Source organism: Phascolarctos cinereus, unplaced genomic scaffold (genome assembly GCF_003287225.1).
Source record: "Phascolarctos cinereus isolate Bilbo 61053 unplaced genomic scaffold, phaCin_HiC Scaffold_2;HRSCAF=192, whole genome shotgun sequence".
NCBI lineage: Eukaryota > Metazoa > Chordata > Mammalia > Diprotodontia > Phascolarctidae > Phascolarctos > Phascolarctos cinereus.
In genome coordinates this window covers 397,295,871-397,313,781 of record NW_027555625.1, presented here as the reverse complement: position 1 = coordinate 397,313,781, position 17,911 = coordinate 397,295,871, and the positions used below count along the sequence as shown (strand labels likewise).

The 17,911-nt window shown below is 37.5% G+C and overlaps 1 long non-coding RNA gene across 1 annotated transcript in view; it reads left to right on the top strand.

Annotated features, from left to right (window-relative positions):
- Positions 1–1,357, top strand: part of LOC110212366 (uncharacterized) — a 68,624-nt gene extending 67,267 nt beyond the window's left edge. The window contains exon 2 of the long non-coding RNA XR_002325645.2: positions 1,160–1,357. This is a non-coding gene — a long non-coding RNA (uncharacterized LOC110212366). The remainder of the gene's footprint in view (positions 1–1,159) is intronic.
- The last annotated feature ends 16,554 nt before the right edge of the window (positions 1,358–17,911 follow it).

The window sequence follows — 17,911 nt, the reverse complement described above, 5'->3', positions numbered from 1 at the left end:
TGAAGGTCACGTAGCCAATATGTGGCAGAAATAGGACTTTAACCAAGGTCTTCTGACTTCAAGGTGAGGCCAACTCTCTATCCATTATGCTATGTTGCCTTGTTGGCCATCTTTTCTTACATGAATACAATACTGGTTAGTAATAGTTTTCTCCAGATTGTCTCCCTATCCATATTCTTCATTTCTCTCTGTAAACCTACTTTTTTTCTTCAGGAAATGTATGAGTCAAACTGTGGGAAATAAAAGGTAGTGTATTGCTCCAAATAATAAAACATCTTTGACAATCAATGTAGCAGGAGAATGATCAAATTCCCTCTACTCTGCATTGGTGTAAAAAGTAGCAGGATTTACCTCAGAAGTAATGCTTCCCTTCACTAGCATTGGAGCACAAATCTAGGTCTGGAAAAGCCCTTAGAGGTGAGAGGTCATCTAGTCCAAACTCTCTTTCTGTCTTTTTAAATGTATTTTTATTTTGTTTTACTTTCCAACAAAATTAACAAGCATTTATTTTCTTTCCTCCTACCTTTCTCCTGCCCTTTAGTAGAAAAAAATGTTAAATCTTCATACAAAATATGGATAGCCAAACAAAGCAAAAGCCAGAATTTGCCATACCAAAAAGTGTGTCTCATTCTGCATCTTAAGTCCATAACCTCTTTGTTGGGAGATAGGTAAGCATCATTCATCATTGCCCCTCTGGAATCCTATGGCTCACAGAGATTAGATTACTTGTCCCATGCCACATAAATATTAAATGACAGAGTTAGGATTTTAACTATGATCTTCTGAATTTGGCAGTAACATCTCACACTTATTCCAATATCCGGGGAAAAGTGCTTTATGCTGCAATTTCTAGAGGCTGTTTTCTATCCCAATCTCAAACTGGGTATATGTTCTGGAGTGAGGATGAATACATATTCAGGTGGGTTACCCTTGGTTTTGGGGCTCTCTTGGGAAGGATAGAAGAAATGGGAGGAATATGATGAAGAGAGACTTGAGAAGGAATAAACTTTAGGTTGCTTTAAAATGAATGTCTCTTTGGAAAGTTTAATTTCCTTAAGACTTAAGACAGTTCAAGATAGGTATTCAGTACATAAAGGGGAAATTTTCCAATTCCTGTCTAAGCTACCTTTATAATAACTCTCATGTTCTTTTATTATAGTTCCAGTCTTGTCCACAGGGCAACCCAACCTGGCGATTGATATGGAAAACAAATGAATTGATTAACTGATGAAGCAAGTCAAGACGTGAAATATGAAAAAATAATTCACACTCAGCATGTTACTAGGGATTGCTGAAAGCCTATGATGTTGTTGAGAGCACACCCTGTGAATTATTAAACAGTACTTCAAACTTTGAATGTTTTTATGTGATTATGAGACTTATTCATGGGGGAAGATAAGGAATTTTTCAAATCACATTTTTATGTGAGTTTATCATTTTTTAACTAGGAGCTATTGTCTACAGAAATTACTGATATATCAGTACAGTTAAAACCATTCATGTAATACTTATTTTCTTGATTACTGGGAAATTTTTTGCTCCGGTCACCAAAGCTCTGTGGACAAATTTGTGTCCACAATGTGTTTCTTCTTAATCAACTAATGTTCAGTTTGATGTCAATCAAGCATTTTTGATATTCTACTAAAAGATAACTGCCAGTTGTAGGAGAAAAGGTAAACTGAGTATGTTTCCATAAGAGTTTGCATAGGATTGTGTTCTAGTGGAAGGGGCACAGAACTAGGAGTCAGGAAAGGCAGGTCTTATTTGTGTGCTGTTCCTAACTCATTGTGAGATTATGAGTAAATACTTCTATGTCTCCATTCCTCATTAATTAAATGGGAATACTAATTGCTCCATTTTCTACCTCAAAGGGTTTTCCTAATGATAAAGGAAAATTATAGATATGATAGGGCTATTTGACTGTGAGATTTATAATACATCCCTCCATATCAATGCATCACGCAGCTAATGTTCCCCCAATTCCAAGAAAGCAGAGATCTCATCAATGTGAGTATTTGATCACAGTTACCATGATGGTATTCTTCTGCATTTAACTACTAGGGAAAATGGCTATGATTGTTCCTTACTTTTTGTTCTAGACATATTCCTATAATTGTCTGTAAATTGGATCACTGTTTTTGGTGCCCTCTCAAATTACTGTAGATTGTGGGAAATCCATAGACCGAAGTAGCACTTACGTGATATATAATAGTACCTCTGAATTTGATAATTCTTATCTGTCTACTGTACAGCTTAGTGTGCTAGATGCTTGTTTAGAACACCTGGGGCAATAGCTGGATGGGAGGCAGATGTGTTGATTGGTGACAGCAGATATACCAGATTTTGGCTAATCACAAATGGAAGCTCTGTATGTTTTATGGCAGGAAAGACTGCTAGAGGATTTGGCTGACTGGAGGTTAAAGAGTTAATGAAAGTGAATTACTCATCTTTAGATCTCCTAAGATCCTGGCATCAGTGTGCAGTGATATTTGTGTAAAATAATGACTGTCATAAGACAATTCCCATCCGTCTTTGCCAATGTTGAAAAAAAAAGTCCAAATGGAGGTCACTGGAGGTTTTTAGTGGTGCTTTATATTTGCAATGCAAAATAGGTTCTTTTGATTTTTTTCCAGTGACAAGTTAATAACTGTTAGAAAGTAATTTCAGCTGTAAAAACTCTCTTAATACATATACAATATAAACCACATGCATCAATTAAAAAGTAGAATCCTGAATAGAAACAAAACACCTGAATAATTACTTAACCCTTGGATGTTCAAAGCTATTTTTCTTTGGTGAAAATATAATGGAAAAGCATTAAATATTTTTAGGAAAATAACTGTGCTAAAGTATAAAAAGACAAAGAACTCACTGGGTGAAGCCTAAAGAATAGCTTGGATAAAAAAGAATAAATGAGTATTATTTCTAATCCATTTAATATTGCATTTGTGTAATTTTATCCTACAATCCTTGACATTAGTACCATCCTTTGTTTTTGTTTTGTTTTGTTTTTGCCAAACATCATCATTAAAAATAATTAGTTGATTTGACCCTCACAGCAACTCTTGTGAGGCAGTCAAGGCAGTGATTATTCTCCCCCATTTTATAGATAAGGAAACTGAGGTTCAGAAAGGTGAAATGACTTTCTGCTAATGTTAGGTCAACCAGGGTGGCTGAGCAGTTGATCTGAGATAGCATGAAGAAAACATGAAGGCAGCAGCTGTTGCCAATGGTCCTAACCACTTTCCATGTCTCATGCTGCTGAAAGACATCAGATAAATAGAGGAATAAGCCAGGATCTCAAGGCTAGTATTCCTAAGCTGGCTGTCATACTAAAATTTTAAAGTTAATTGCCTTGATAAAAGGAGAACAGCCAGACGCCACTTCAGGTAGAAGAATTTGGGTGCCTGGATAGCTTCCTCTCTATTTGTATTTTCCCTATGTTGTACATGTCCTGGGAATGTACCATGGTGCAATGGCTGGTGCTGCAAGATGCTTTAGGTGTTCAAGCACCTATGTTAAAGGCAGGGCAAAGATGATGTTTTTCACAAGGTCAGTGATACCTACATCCTTGCCCACATCTGAACCCTCCGTTTTTGACGATCTTGCACCAGTTTATGGGACCTTTGGAAGCTGTTCGGTGGAAAAGCTGGGACTAGAACCCTTGTGTTCTAATTCATAATCCATTGCTCCTATTATCCAACTACGTTTATCTTCTTAATTTGTAATCACTGCAAATAGAAAGTACATTGTCTCTAAACTGCCCACATGTAAAAATCATTTACCTGACTGCCTTCTGATGGGACATAACTACTGTGATTAAAATAACTGCCAATCACAGTGCTTGGCAATTTCCATGCAAATTTTCCTTAATGATGTTGTTAATCCAATGAAAACCAGATGCTCTAGTGTAAAAGGATGCTCTAGAATTCTGTAAGTTCTTTGCCTGGTTATATATAATTCCTGTTTCCCCCCATCACTATGGCATTGACTGCAGTAGAGATTCTTCCACTCATTCCTCCAGATGTTTACTTTTTCTTTTTCTGCAGGCTGTATTTCATAACTACTTTGTTGGGTTTCTTGAGAATATGGCATTTGGGCCCAAGGCAGCAGAAAAAAAAATGTCCCCTGGGAAGGTGAAGGTGCTTAATCATTCACTGTTTTCTGTCCTCCTGTGACTCCTTTCTCTCCTCTTCATTTTTCCCTGGTAGCTTTTAGGGAAACATAGTCCCATAATTATTTTGGGGAAAATTATAACTTCAAGTGGTGTTTTAGAGATCCCACTGTTTTTTAACTCTTTACTATTCTTTCCCTGAACTTGATATTTCATCTCCCATCTTTGTTCCCATGAGCTGTCCCCAGTGACTGTAATACATTCTTACCACCAGTCAAAGTTATAGGATCATAGATCTAGGTAGTTAGATAGATAGATAGATAGATAGATAGATAGACCACTTAGTAAGTGTTTAGTATGTGCCAGGCATTGTTCTAAGCACTGGGAATACAAGTATATTCGAGCAAGATAGTCTCTGCCCTAGAGAAGCTTATATTCTAATGGGGGAAAGATCACATATGTTGGGGACCTGGAAAGAGAGTTGGATATGGATGAGGCAGTATGGTGTCAAGCAAGTGAAGTGATATGGAAATCTGGGCCTAGAAAGATAAGGCAAATAATGCTCACCTTTCAGCAATTAGGGACACAGGGGCAGTATTTAAGTTACCAGATAGAAGAAGTAGAGATGATGGTTTGAGTGGAGAAGGTATAGTGGGGAGTAGACCAGGAAGTGACATGGAGGCTCGGTAGCAGGCAAGACAAAAGCCCACCTAGCAGATGTGGAGCTGGGAAGACCTTCAAAGGCCGTCTAGACCAACTCCTCATTTTATAGACAAGGAAACTGCAGCCCAGGGAGACCAAGTAACTAGGTCTCATAGATAATGAACATCAAAGGTGGGGCTTTACATCGATTTCTCTAATGCAAGAACATTCTTATAGTTCTCTAATAGTTCAAAAACAGACCTTTTCCCAGAACCGTTTCTGTTCACTCCTTCCTATCATATTGTTAGTTCTTACTCCTTCCTTAAATGCTCTGGTATTCATTTAACTGAGTATATGTTATATACCCCTACAAATGTACAACTTCCCTAAGATCAGAAAGTCATTAATTCAGTCAACAAGCATTTATGAAGTGCCTACTATGTGCCAGGGACTGTACTATGCACTAGGAATACGAAGAAAGACAAAAACAAGGTTTCTACTCCCAAGGAGATCACATTCTTATGGGGGATATAACATGTAAACAACTAGATACATAAGGTATCTTATGGGAGGTAATCTCAGAAGGAAAGTACTATAGTACCTGGGGAGTTGGGGAAGGCTTCCTCTTGAGGTAGGATTTGAATTGAGTCCTAAAAAAGGCCAAGAGATAGAGGTGAAGAGGGAGAGCATTCCAGGTATGGGAGATAGCCAGTGAAAAGGCAGTGAAATGACAAATGGAATATCTCATGTAAGAGAGAGCAAAAAGATAGTAAATAGTATTTGGATTGTAAAGTATGTGGATTGTAGAAAAATGTGAGATTGGGAATTTAGGAAGGGACAAGGTTGTGGATGTCTTTCAAATACCAAACAAAAGTTATATTTAGTACTAGAGGTAATAGAGAGCTACTGGAGTTTATTGAATGAAGTCATAAAAAATTTGGTATAATTCCTGTGCTTTAGGAAGTGTGATTTGATGTTTCATTGGAGGAAGAATGGAGTAGAGGGAGACCTGAAGCAGGAAGACCAGCCAGAAGGCCTCAGAATGAGGCGATGCACCATTAGTGGTGATTGTATAAAAGGAGATAAGGGAATATTATTGGAGGGATGTTGTGAAGGTAGAATCAATGGGACATGGCAACAACTTACATATGTGAAGTGAATGCAAGAGAGAAGTTGAGGATGACACTAAGGTTGTAAGCCTGGGTGGCTACAAGATTGGTGGCACCCAAGACAATAATGGAGAAATTAGGAAGAGGAAAAGGTTTGGGAGGAAAGGAAATGTGTCCTGTTTTAGACACATCAGTTTAAAGATGTCTATGGGGATGTCTATGGGGCATCTAATTAAAGATGTTTAAAAGTCAGTTGGAGATGTGAGACAGAGCTCTGGGGGACACCCGTGATTAGTAGGATGATATGGATGCAGATGTAATGGAGACTGAGAAGAAGTGGTCAGACAAGTAGGAGGAGAACTAGGAAAGAACAAAAACCTAAATGGGAGAGAGTATACAGGAGAAGATGTTAATCAACGGTGTTAAAGATTATACTGAAGTCGAGAAGGATGAGGAATGAGAAAAGGCCATATGATTTAGCAATTAGGAGATCAATAGGGAATTTGGAGGAAACAGTTTTAGTTGGAGGATGAGAATGGAAGCTGGAGTGCAGAGGATTTAGAGGAAAGTGAGGGGAAAGGAAGTGGAGGAATATTTTTCAAAGTGTTTAGATAGAGGATGATAGCTAGCAGGGATAATTGGATCCAGTGAGGGGTCTTTGTTTTTAAGAATAGGAGAGACACATATGTACATTTTTGTGTGTTTATCTATACACATATACATATATATTTGCATTTAATTATAGCCTTCTCTAGGGTGGAGTGGGGTGTAGGAAGGTGGAAAAAAAGTACACAGTAGAGAACAAAAGAAAACCTAAAAAGATGCACAGAAATGTTGGGTAGTTTTGAAAACAATGTGTAGTATTTATCACATACGTTTTCTTCAAATGGAAATTTATTTTATATTGAATCCTCTCATGTTCTGCTGTGTACATGGAAAGGTTTTTTTCTCTCCTCATTTTGTATTTAAGTTTACAGTGAATAAAAAATAAAAAAAAGAAAGAATAGGAGAGACATGAGCATATTTGTAGGCAGCGGATGAGTCATTGGATCAGGAGAGACTGAAGATTAGGGAATGATAGAGGGGGAAATCTGCCGGAGAAAACAGGAAAGGATGGAATTAAATATAAACTTAGAGGTTTTTGCCTTGGCAAGGAAAAAGGGTACATCTTAATAAAAGATAGATGTGCAAGAGGATATAGTAGATTCACTTCACTGAATGAAGTGAAATGAGGAGGAGAAAAGAAGAGGAAGTTCTTGGGGAACAGACTCAATTTTTTCAGTGGAATATGAATTAAGGTACTCATCCGAGAGGATGGAAAAGATAGTAGAGTAGGAGGTCAGGATTGAAGGCAAGAAATATATAAATGAGACATTTCTTGTCTTTGTTCCTAACCTCCTACTCCACCATTTCCTCCATCCTCTCAGCTGAGTACATTCCATTTGAATACTGCTTTAGTACTTATTGGTTATTTCTGTATGACACATCAAATACCTTTTTGGGTTGCTTTTATTTGTTTACCTCCTCTAATAGACTGGAAGCTCCTTGAAGACAAGGGATTGAATTTTATACTTTATTATATTCCCCAAAGGAATTTACGTACAGTTGTCAATAAATACAGGGTGTCCCCAAAGTCCCAAAGCTTACAACTACACTAAGATTTTTGAAATACTCTGTGTTAATTAAAGAATTAACTATAATTTACCTATGTGGTTTCCTCAGTTTCCAGCAAAGGGATCATCCATTAATTATATAAAAATCTCTTATTGGTTTACATCACACAAGTGCATTAACTTTGTGTCCTTCATTTTTTAAAGTCTTAAGAGTAACCCAGACTGGGTGTAAAGAAGGGCATAAGATGCCCCCTCCCCCAAATCCCTTGCCTCATCCTTCTGAGTCCTACAGTGGCTTGAGTTTTGAATCATAGTATCCTCTTCCTGTCAGACTCTTCAAATTTTCATTTTTTAATATGAGGAAATCTGAATTTGTTTAAGTGGCATAAAGAAAACAAAATGCAATAAATTGAAAATCAGCCTACTGCTGTTACTTACCCCCCAAGTTTACTCAGAAGGCTGAAATCAACAGGAAAGCGTCATGGAAATATCCAATTAAAAGGAGGATTATCTAACTACTTTTGAAAACAAACTAATTTCACTAGGGTGGTGAGCCCTGATCCAAAATGAACTTGAAAAGGTTACTTCTGACATTGCTGACAGTGGCACCCGGAACTTGTTCTCAGCTTCCAGTGTGGCCTGAGTCAGATGCTGCCTGCAATTCACAGATTCTGGGGCTATGTCAGTAATGAAAAGCAATTATAAAGCCCACACGTTCAGAAACTTCACATCCTAGTCTTAATATGGTCTGCTTTAGAATCCTATTAATAGCCTGTCTATTTTATTTAAAGACTTATCTCCTAAAGAAGCTGTTTTAGGTTGAATTTAATTTAATCAGCTGACTTGCTTCTGTTATTTTTATATAAAAATATCTGTGACCTGAATGGTGACATTTTGAATGTTTCTGAAAGACACTGTGTTATGATGGACAGAGTCCTTCATTTGGAGTCAGGCGACTCAAGGTTCAAATTCTCCCTCAAACTTTTATTAGCTGTGTGACCATGGGAGAAGTCACTAAACGCTACCTCTGAGTATCAGATAGGTAACTCAGTGAATAGAGTGCCAGGCCTGGTGTCAGGAAGACCTGAATTCAAATCTAGCCTCAGACACTTACTAGCACCCTGAGCAAATTATGTTTTTAAGTCCCAGTCTGTCTTAGTTTCCTCTTCTATAAAATGAGGATAATAATAGTATCTGCCTCTCAGGGTGGTGAGAATCATATGAGATCATGTCTGTAAAGAATTAGCACAGTGTGTGTAACATAGTTGGTGCTTAATAAATGATTGTTTCTTTCCTCCTTCCTTCCTTCTGTTACCTAGCACAGTACCTGCCACAGGGTAGGTACTTAATAAATGCTTCTTAGTGGATTCATACATAAATAAAAATGTCAACCCTTTCTTTTTTAAGCTTCAAGAACCCTCAGCATAGTTTTACCTTGCTTAGTAACCTCAGGGCCAATGACTGGATCCCATCCTGCTCACCCTTTCCTTCCTTTGGCCTTGCTGTTCTATTGTAACTATCTGCTGCAACTTAGCTGCTTTTTATAGCTTGGCCTTCTCTGTGTGAGTTGGTTTCAAGGCCGTTTCTTGCTCCTAGCATAGAGAATGTAGTGTATGTCCTGTGAAATAAACTCCTGCAGCTAAGCATGGCTATGTCATAGGATCCCAATGGGGCCAGACCTTTCTAGGAGAAAGTCACTTAAGGGAGAAAGAAAAATAGATTTTGACATTTTGCTCCTTGCAGTGACTTTTAGAGACGTCCCTAGGGTTTGCAGAATCAAACTACTGCCTAGATCCTATGCTTTGAGAAGTGGAGATAGGGAGGTGTCCTACTATCACTTGGTTATTATAGAGCCTTCAAAATAGGAACAGCCTTGTGAGGAAAAGTACTGTCTCTAACAATGCTATGTGTATGTGTTTGTATGTGTGCATATGTGTGAGGATATGTGTAATCATATAAATCAGTCTTTAAAATCCTTCTGCCCCTCCCCCCCTCCTTTGGCATCAGGAAGACAAAGATATTGTTATTTCCCTATCATATTCCATACCAATTATATTATATGACTGCTCCATAACCTTTACATTTCAAGGCTCTCTTTGATGATACTTTGATTTTATTAGTATGAAAATAACATGAGGGGAGAGAAAGTATGCAACATAATCAATTCTATTCTATAGGTGTGAAACCTCCTAAAGATGGTCCTGGACCACTTCATTTGACTGCCATGTTCTCCTGGACTTGGGTTTGCTTATGTCCTCATTTGATTGTGAAATATTTGTATTTTCCTCCCGTTGCCCTAAAATTACTTTTAGTCAAATACAGGTAAAAGAGTTCCATGCATATTACATTTTAGGCTTAAAGAAGGGAGTTGGGAGGAAGATCAGTCAGGAGTGGGTTATCTAGAGAAGGGATGTAATTATTTAACATGATAGTGGTACTCTTGATTGTGATAGGGAAGTTAAGAATAGGGGAAGGTTTTGGGGGAATAATGATGGGTTTGTATTTGACATGTGATTAAGATGTCCACAGGACATGTGACTTTAAATATCTGATGGGAAGATTATTGGAGATGAGAGACTAGAAATAAGTAGAGAGGTAAAAGATGAACAAATAGATCTGAGAGTCATTTGCGTAGTGATGTTAATTAAAACATGGGAACTGATGAGATCCCCGAGTGAAATAATATAGATGAAAAAAAGAAGGGGGCCCAGGACAGAGCCTTGGGTGATGACCATATTCAAGGGTTAGAGGGCATGATCTTAATGAAGATCCAGAAGAGGAGGCAGAGAAGGAGCGAGTAGACAAGGAGGAAGAGAAACAGGAGAAAGTGGAATCACAAAAGGCTAGAGAGAAGAGAGTGTCAAAGAGGAGAGGGTGATCAGCAGTGTAAAAGTCTGTAGAGGGGTCAGAAAGGAAGAGGATTCAGAAAAGATGATTCAATTTGGCAATTAAGAGATCATTAATAACATTAGGGAAAGTGGTCTTGATTGAATCATGAGGCTGGAAGCCAGACCGCAAAGCATTAAGATAGTGAGAGGAAAGTGGAGGTATTTATCTCCTGAAGGAGTTAAACAACAAAAGAGAGCTGATAGCTAGAGGAGATGAATGGATCAAGTGAGAATTTTTTCAGATGGGGAGAAATGGGCATATTTGCAGGCAATAGGGAAGCAGCCCTAATCTGATTGGAGAATGGGAGCATTTGAAGATTAGTGAAAAAGAAAGGATACTAGAGGAGTCAATCTGTCAGAGAAGACTGATTGGAAAGGGATAACTTGTGCACATAGAGGGATTTGCTTGGCAGGAAGAAGAACCATCTCTACATGTCCAACAGGAATGAAGGAGATAGTTGAAGAAGACATCTGAGTGGTGTGAGATGAGGAATTGGAAGAAGAGGGATTGAACTAGATATGTGCAAAGATATGCATCTCATTTTTGCCAAGGGCAAGCTACCAGTTTTTGGTACTATTTCAAGCAAATTTTCAGTAAGCAGCCTACTGTGTGCATGATATTATACAAGTATTAGAGTTAAGGTTGTGCTGTGGAAACAGATAGCTATGACTAGCTTATTGAAGATCAAGGAGTCCCCTCCCCACTCCCGCCCTGGCCTAATTTCTTTTGTTTATATAGTCCATCAGAAATCTTGATTTTACAGTCCAGTGCCTTTTCTCCCCTTTGGACTATATATTTCAATTGAAATATTCAAATATATAGTAAATGGTGTGATGGAGTGAAAAGAACACTGGAGTAGAAGTCAGAAGACCTGGATCTTAATCTGATGTGTCTGGCTTTGACTAGATCATTCTCTCTTTGAGCTTTACTTTCCTTCTTAGTAGAGTGAGAAATTTGAACTAGATGTTTTTAAGTTAACTTCCAGCTCTAAAATTCTATGTGCTTGCAAGTTTAACATTTTCTATTTTTCTCTGAGCCATTTTAGGTCATTCACTACTGTGGTTTATTATTCCTCCTCCTTAGGAAGCTGTGAGACTTCACCCTCACCTAAGCTATCCCTGGGCAGATGGCTGATGGCTATTATGCTGCCATCCCTTGGGATTATATGTTTTGGAACTGGTGAAACCTGGATGAGATCTACCATGTGTCTTTGAGTCTCTGAGAAAACATGAGGCAATTAAAAAGAATCACATTCACTTCATGTGATTTTGAAAGCATTCTACCTGAAATTTCATGAATATTTAAGATTCTGGCATGACTCAATCATAGGGTAGACAGGTTAAGTTAAATCTTGATCCCTGGAGTATATTCTTTATTCTCCAGGAAAAAAAAATTCTCTGTAAAAATAGCTGTGCTCTGAAAAGGATATCTGAATTAATTTGAGTTTGCTAGGAAGGGATGCATAGGGTTGCTAGGGATGCTACAATGCTATGAAGGAAATGCTTATTGTTCTTTTATGTGCTCAGTGTGAATGTATCTCTGAGCAAATTAAAGATACCTTGAACATTTCAATATTCCACCCACATCCTTTCACAGCCAAACACATGACAAACTACAGCTCTCATTACAAATTAATTAAGTATGGAATATTATTGTACTGTAAAATTATTAATATGAAGCATCTGAGAAAATATGAAAAGATCTACCCAGAGGAATGTATCTGAGATGATGTGAAGCAAGAGCATCAGAATGTTTACTTACTGACTGCAATCATATAAAAAGAAAGAGAAAACAAAATCCAAGGTATTAGAACTTCAGAGAAACCAGGAAAGGGACTTAAACAAAAGCACCTTTTGCTTGCTTGTTAATTTCTTTGTTTTACTTTTGAAAATACTAAGGTATTTACATAACATTTAGATTTAATCCTTTATGTTGTATGTCTGTTCTTTGGCAGGAAACTCCCTCCACTGATGCATTAATGGGTCACCATCTGATATTTATTATTAATTAGGGTTACCTTTCTGCACTAGGAGGCCAAGTGATTTACCTATGGTTCCAAAGCTAATATGCATCAGGGGCTGAATTTGAATCCAGGTCTTTCTGACTCCAAGGCTAGACCTCTAATTATTGCCATGCAACCTTTTTTGTTTATAATAAATTCTGAAAAACTGAATTATGAAACAATGATTCACTAGTCATGGGTGCCTGTTTGCCAAAAAGATTCAACTTTTGAGGTCAACATGAATATATCTAATTGCTACTATTTGTAAACTGTGAGGCAGAATTGTGGGAGCAGTGTTAAACTCTTGGTGGTCAAGAAGTTGCAGTAAAAGTGCCTTCCTGGGGGAAACAGTGCTTGTGGTGCCTTCAAAATGAATTTAAATTATGCTCGGTGGCTAAAACCCAAACTCCTATAATACATTGCCAATGCCATAAGTGCAGAGAAAGAACTTTCCTTAAAAAATTCTCAGCAGATACACATTTATACAAAAGGAGAGCAAATAGGCTGATCTGCATTCAGTGTGGACTGAATGCCTCTGCAGTACACAGACCTGAAATTGACTTTCTCCCTTGAGTATGTTGCCTGGACTTAGAAAAAAATTGCTAAGCCAAGTATCTTGAAAGACCTCCTTTAAGAAGGAAGATACAAACTGTTCTCTTTAGAAAATATATTCCCAGTATTCCATGCCATGACCTTCCATGCTTCAAACAAATATCGGTGAAAAACAATCACTTTCCCTAAGGAACAGAATTGACTGGGCTTAGGATGTGGATGGAAATGAAACAAAGGAATTTGTTCCTTCATAGGGAGGAGTATTGCAATCTCTTCCTAACTGATGTCTCTCCTTCCCAATCCATCTACCAGATAGGAAGCTCTGAGAGGGCAGGGGACTGTCTTATTTATTCTTGTATCTTCCTAGTATCTAAGCATAAACGCTTACTAAATATCTGTTTGGTTATTGATAGTCCAACTTTTTTGCTTTCCTCTGGTCATTCTCTTCTGCTTAAACTCTTCAGTGAACTCTTCACTGAATGTGTAATGCCTACACATTAATGGTCAAACTCTTTATCTGTAGACAGCTAGGTGACTCAGTGGATAGACTCAAGTATCTGGCCTGGAGTCAGGAAGACCTAAGTTCAAATAGTGCCTTAGATAACTTTGTAGCTTTGTGACTTTGGCCAAATCAATCAACCTGATTATCTCCATTTCCCCATCTGTAAAATGGAGATTATAATAGCCTCTACCTCCCAGGGTTGTTGTGAGGATTCAATGAGATAATAACTGTAAAGTGCTTGGTATAGTACCTGGCATATAGCAAGCACAATATAAATGTTAGATGTTATTATTTGGGGATATTAAGGTACTTCAAAAGCTGATGGAATGTATCTTTTCAACCTTGCTGCTGACTACTCCCTCATATGAATCAATTAGATTATTCACAGTCTTCCTCTGACCTTCAAATCTATAATGCCCATGACTAGCCCCAAGATAGCTCATGCTATTTCCCTCCTAGAAAGGCCTAGTCATTTCTCTCTCTTTCTCCAAATCCTACCCATCCTTTAAGGCTTGGTTACTGTCTCACCTCCTCTTTGAAGCCTTCTCTGACCAGCCCATCATAGGATAATCTATTCTTTCCCTTTCTACAATCCCAGAGCCATTATTGTCCATGACATTCATTTGTTGTTTAATGATGTGTTTTATAAACCTTAAAGCACTACGTGCCATTTATGGTTGTTGTTTGTTGTTTTATGTCTTAACTCTCCCAACTCGATTGTAAAATCTTTGAGGGTAGGAACACGTTTCTGTATAGTTCAGGGCCTTATCAGTAAGATCATGGGATTTGGAGTTGTAAAATGTTAAAGATCATGTAGTCCAGAGGTTCCCAAAGTGGGTAATACCATCCCCTGGGGGGCACTGGGATGATCCAGGAAGGTGGTAATAGCCTCAGTTTCAATTGGGGGGCATTGAATAAAAATAAGGGGGCAGTGGAAGCATAAGGAAAGAAGAGAAGATAAGAAAATTTGAAAAAAAACATTCTTACATGTTTTGTCTGTTAGTGTAACAGAGTTAAAGTTATAGTGATTATATCATTTTCCAAATAAACACCCAAAATGCAAGTTAAAACTATCAGTGGTCAAGTCCACCAACAGCTCTTAACAAGCAAGTGTTGGCAGGTGAGCATGTCACAAACTGTTGGGAAGTTCAGCATGCGTCAGCAGAAATATGTGCCTGTAACGACTTGCTTACAATACAATACCATATGGTTACGTGATGCAATATTGCATCATCAAAATTTCAATGCAGGAAAAACCATACATTTACAATAAATTGTTGAATTTAAGATGAGTCATTTAAAATATTTTATATTTTTTTGAAATGACACAAATTTTTAAAAAGTTAAAGGGTTAAAGAAAGTAGATTTCCAGGAGGTGTGCTGAGTAATTTTTTTAAGAGGCCAGTAGGCCAAATAAGTTTTGGAACCTCTGCTCTAGTCCAACCTATTCATTTTACATATGAGGAGACTAAGGCCTGATCAGAGGCACTGTACTTAGTAATGAGAATGCAAAGACAAAAATGAAATCTTTTCTATCCTTATTATTCTCTTATCTTACATTTTTATCAAGGGAGACAATATGTATATGTCAAAGTATATGTAAGATACATAAGAGCAAACGGTAGGCAACTCTGATCTGAATCTTGAATGAAGCCCGAGAATCTAAGAGGAGGAGGTGAAGAAGCAGACCATTCTAGGTGTGAAGGAAAGCCAGCGCAAAGGCATGGAGAAGAGAGATATCTCCAGTGTATTTGGATCTTCAGGCTGATATCCTATGTATTGCTGTGACTTTAAAAGAATTTTTACCCAGAACTGTTTGATTTTTCACCCCCAAAATGAGGGTGTGGCTTTCAGTTGACCTCATGTCTAGCCTGGTGAAGTAACTTGCTCTAGGTTACATAGGGAGTAAATTTTAGCGTTAGAATATTGAACGATCAATGTAAATATCCATTGATCAGTTAAATGCGTATTTTGTTATGTTGTGCTTATTTTGGGTAGATATGTTTTCAATGAAATGGCTTAAATCTTTGTATATTTAAATTTATGTGGTATTGAACATAGTTATAATGGAGTTCTACTTCATAAGGCTCCACTGTGAGTATAACCCAAACAATAACAGTTACAATAACAACAACAGTGGGCACACAATGCTTTAAGGTTTACAAAACAGTTTACATACATTGTCTCATCAATAAATCTTTCATGCAGGTGCTATTACTGTCCCATTTTATAGATGAAGAAACAGGGGCTTAGAGAGGCTAAATACTCATTCCGGGTAAGAAAGGAAGTATGTGCCTGAAACAGAATGTGGCACTAGGATTATGTGAAGTACATCCCAGTGGTAGCAAGGACCTTTTCTATTGAGTTCGTGTTTGGCATGTTTGTTGCTCACATCCAAAATGCTGCAGTGTGAAGTATCTTTTATCCTCATAACTTTTTATGAACTAGCTGGTTTCTGGGTTTCTGTGTAGCTCTTGGAACACATTTTATCTTAATAAGAATAACCTATCAAGCAAGAAAGCCAGCAGGCTTCTCATTATCATGCTCTCTCTGCAAGAGTTTATCTTTTTGCTGCCAAACCTGAATTCCACACTGTCTGACTTTGGAAAATGGATTGTTTTTAATGGGTGAGTTTGAGTGACAAAGGCAGAGAGGAGCCCAATGGTCTGTCCCCATATATTAAAGGATTAGATCCAAGTGAATGTGATGGGTTAAGGACTTTGGGGACAACTGGGTAATGCACATTGGCATTTCTGATCAGCATTAGCATTCTATGTCTGCTGTAAAAATTCTTTAAAATGCAATTTGCATTGATGATGGTATAATTGACATTGCTCCCCAAGGAGCTTGGAGGCTTGTGGGAAGCTGAAACTGTAGAGAAAGTTTTAGTGTTCTCCTGTAACTATTAAAGAGTGTGAAACCGGTATTCTTGTTATTGGGTGGCACTATTTTAATAAAAAAAAAGGAATAAATACAAATCCTATTTACCACATTTTTCCAGTAACATTTTTATTTAATTGAACATTATCTTTCTAATGACCATTAATGCAGATTTGGCTGGATGGCTGATACGATTTTTGTGTAAAACTATTATGTAGGATTCTTCATGATCCAATTCTTCCCTCCTCCCCTGATATTTCCCTTAAAAAAGGGAAAAGTTTCAAGATTATTTCCACAGTGACAAAAAAAAACCAACAACACTCTAGTATACAAGACCACTCTTAATTTCTATGAGATCACCGAAAGGCTTGGGCAGCATGCTGGCCTCTTGAAAGAGCTTGCTGCCACAGCTGAGTTGGAATCATCCTTAAATATTTCACGAGGGTCAAAGGGTAACACCAACACAATTTAAGCTGTAAAATGGAAATGTACAGTTAGAGAAATATCATTAATGGTTTAAATGTAATTTTCCATCACTATTTCAGACTGGTTTTTGATTATGCATTTATTCCACATATCCCTTAAGAAGCAGATAATGTATTTTAGTAATTTGGCATGTGTAAAATGAGCAATAGACTAGCAGACAAAGTGTCCTGACTACTGATTTGTATTGGCTAGAAGTATAAAAAGATATAGGCCCAAACTAAGCAATTTCCCTAAGATTCCAAGGAGTATCAATACATAAGATAAATTCAGAATCATCAAGAGATTTAGAATTCAGGGATCTAAATTCAACTCAACTAACTTTTATTGAGCATTTGTAGAATATAAAGTACTGTAGTAATCTATGAAGAGGATACGAAGATTAATAAGAAGAGTACTTTAACTTTAAGGAGCTTCTACATCACTTCAAATAAAATCAGTACTATGATTGCTTCTGGAAGAGTACCTTCATACAACTACCCTCTGACTTCATTTACCGTCTCTGAGACTTTTCAGGCCTGAACACCCTTTTATCGCCACCAGTTTTCCTGTGTGCTGACTCCCCTTGTTGGAATGATAGCTTCTTGAGGGAAGGGACTATTTTGCTCTTGTATCTGAATTTCCCAGATAAACATGGTACCTGGAACAGAGTTAGTGCTTAATAAGTATGTTTTATTCATTTGTTTGAGTAGGAGAAATTATATGTAATATACATATAAGTGTATATATGTATAAAATATATGTATACATGTATAAAAATAGCAATAAAAAGCAGCATGAGAAGTTTTGAGATGTACAGGTAAAATGCTAATGAAAAGAGAAATTATCTAGACCTGTGGGAGAGCAACAGAGGTTCCAGAGAGGAGGTGACTTCTGAGGTGGACTGGATGAGTAGAGTTTGGGGGAGATTCACTGGATTCAACAATGCCCTCCCCAACTGAGCACTTTCCAATCAATTAAGAGAGGTACAATTTTCCTTAGAAAGAACGGATGAAAACCCTTAGCACTGGAGAGGCAGTGATGATTTATAGATGACCTATGAAAGATTTATAGGTTTGTCCTATACTTAAATTATTTCTCCCTGCCTGATGCCTAAGAATCTTCTCTTCTCCTTTACAACATAGT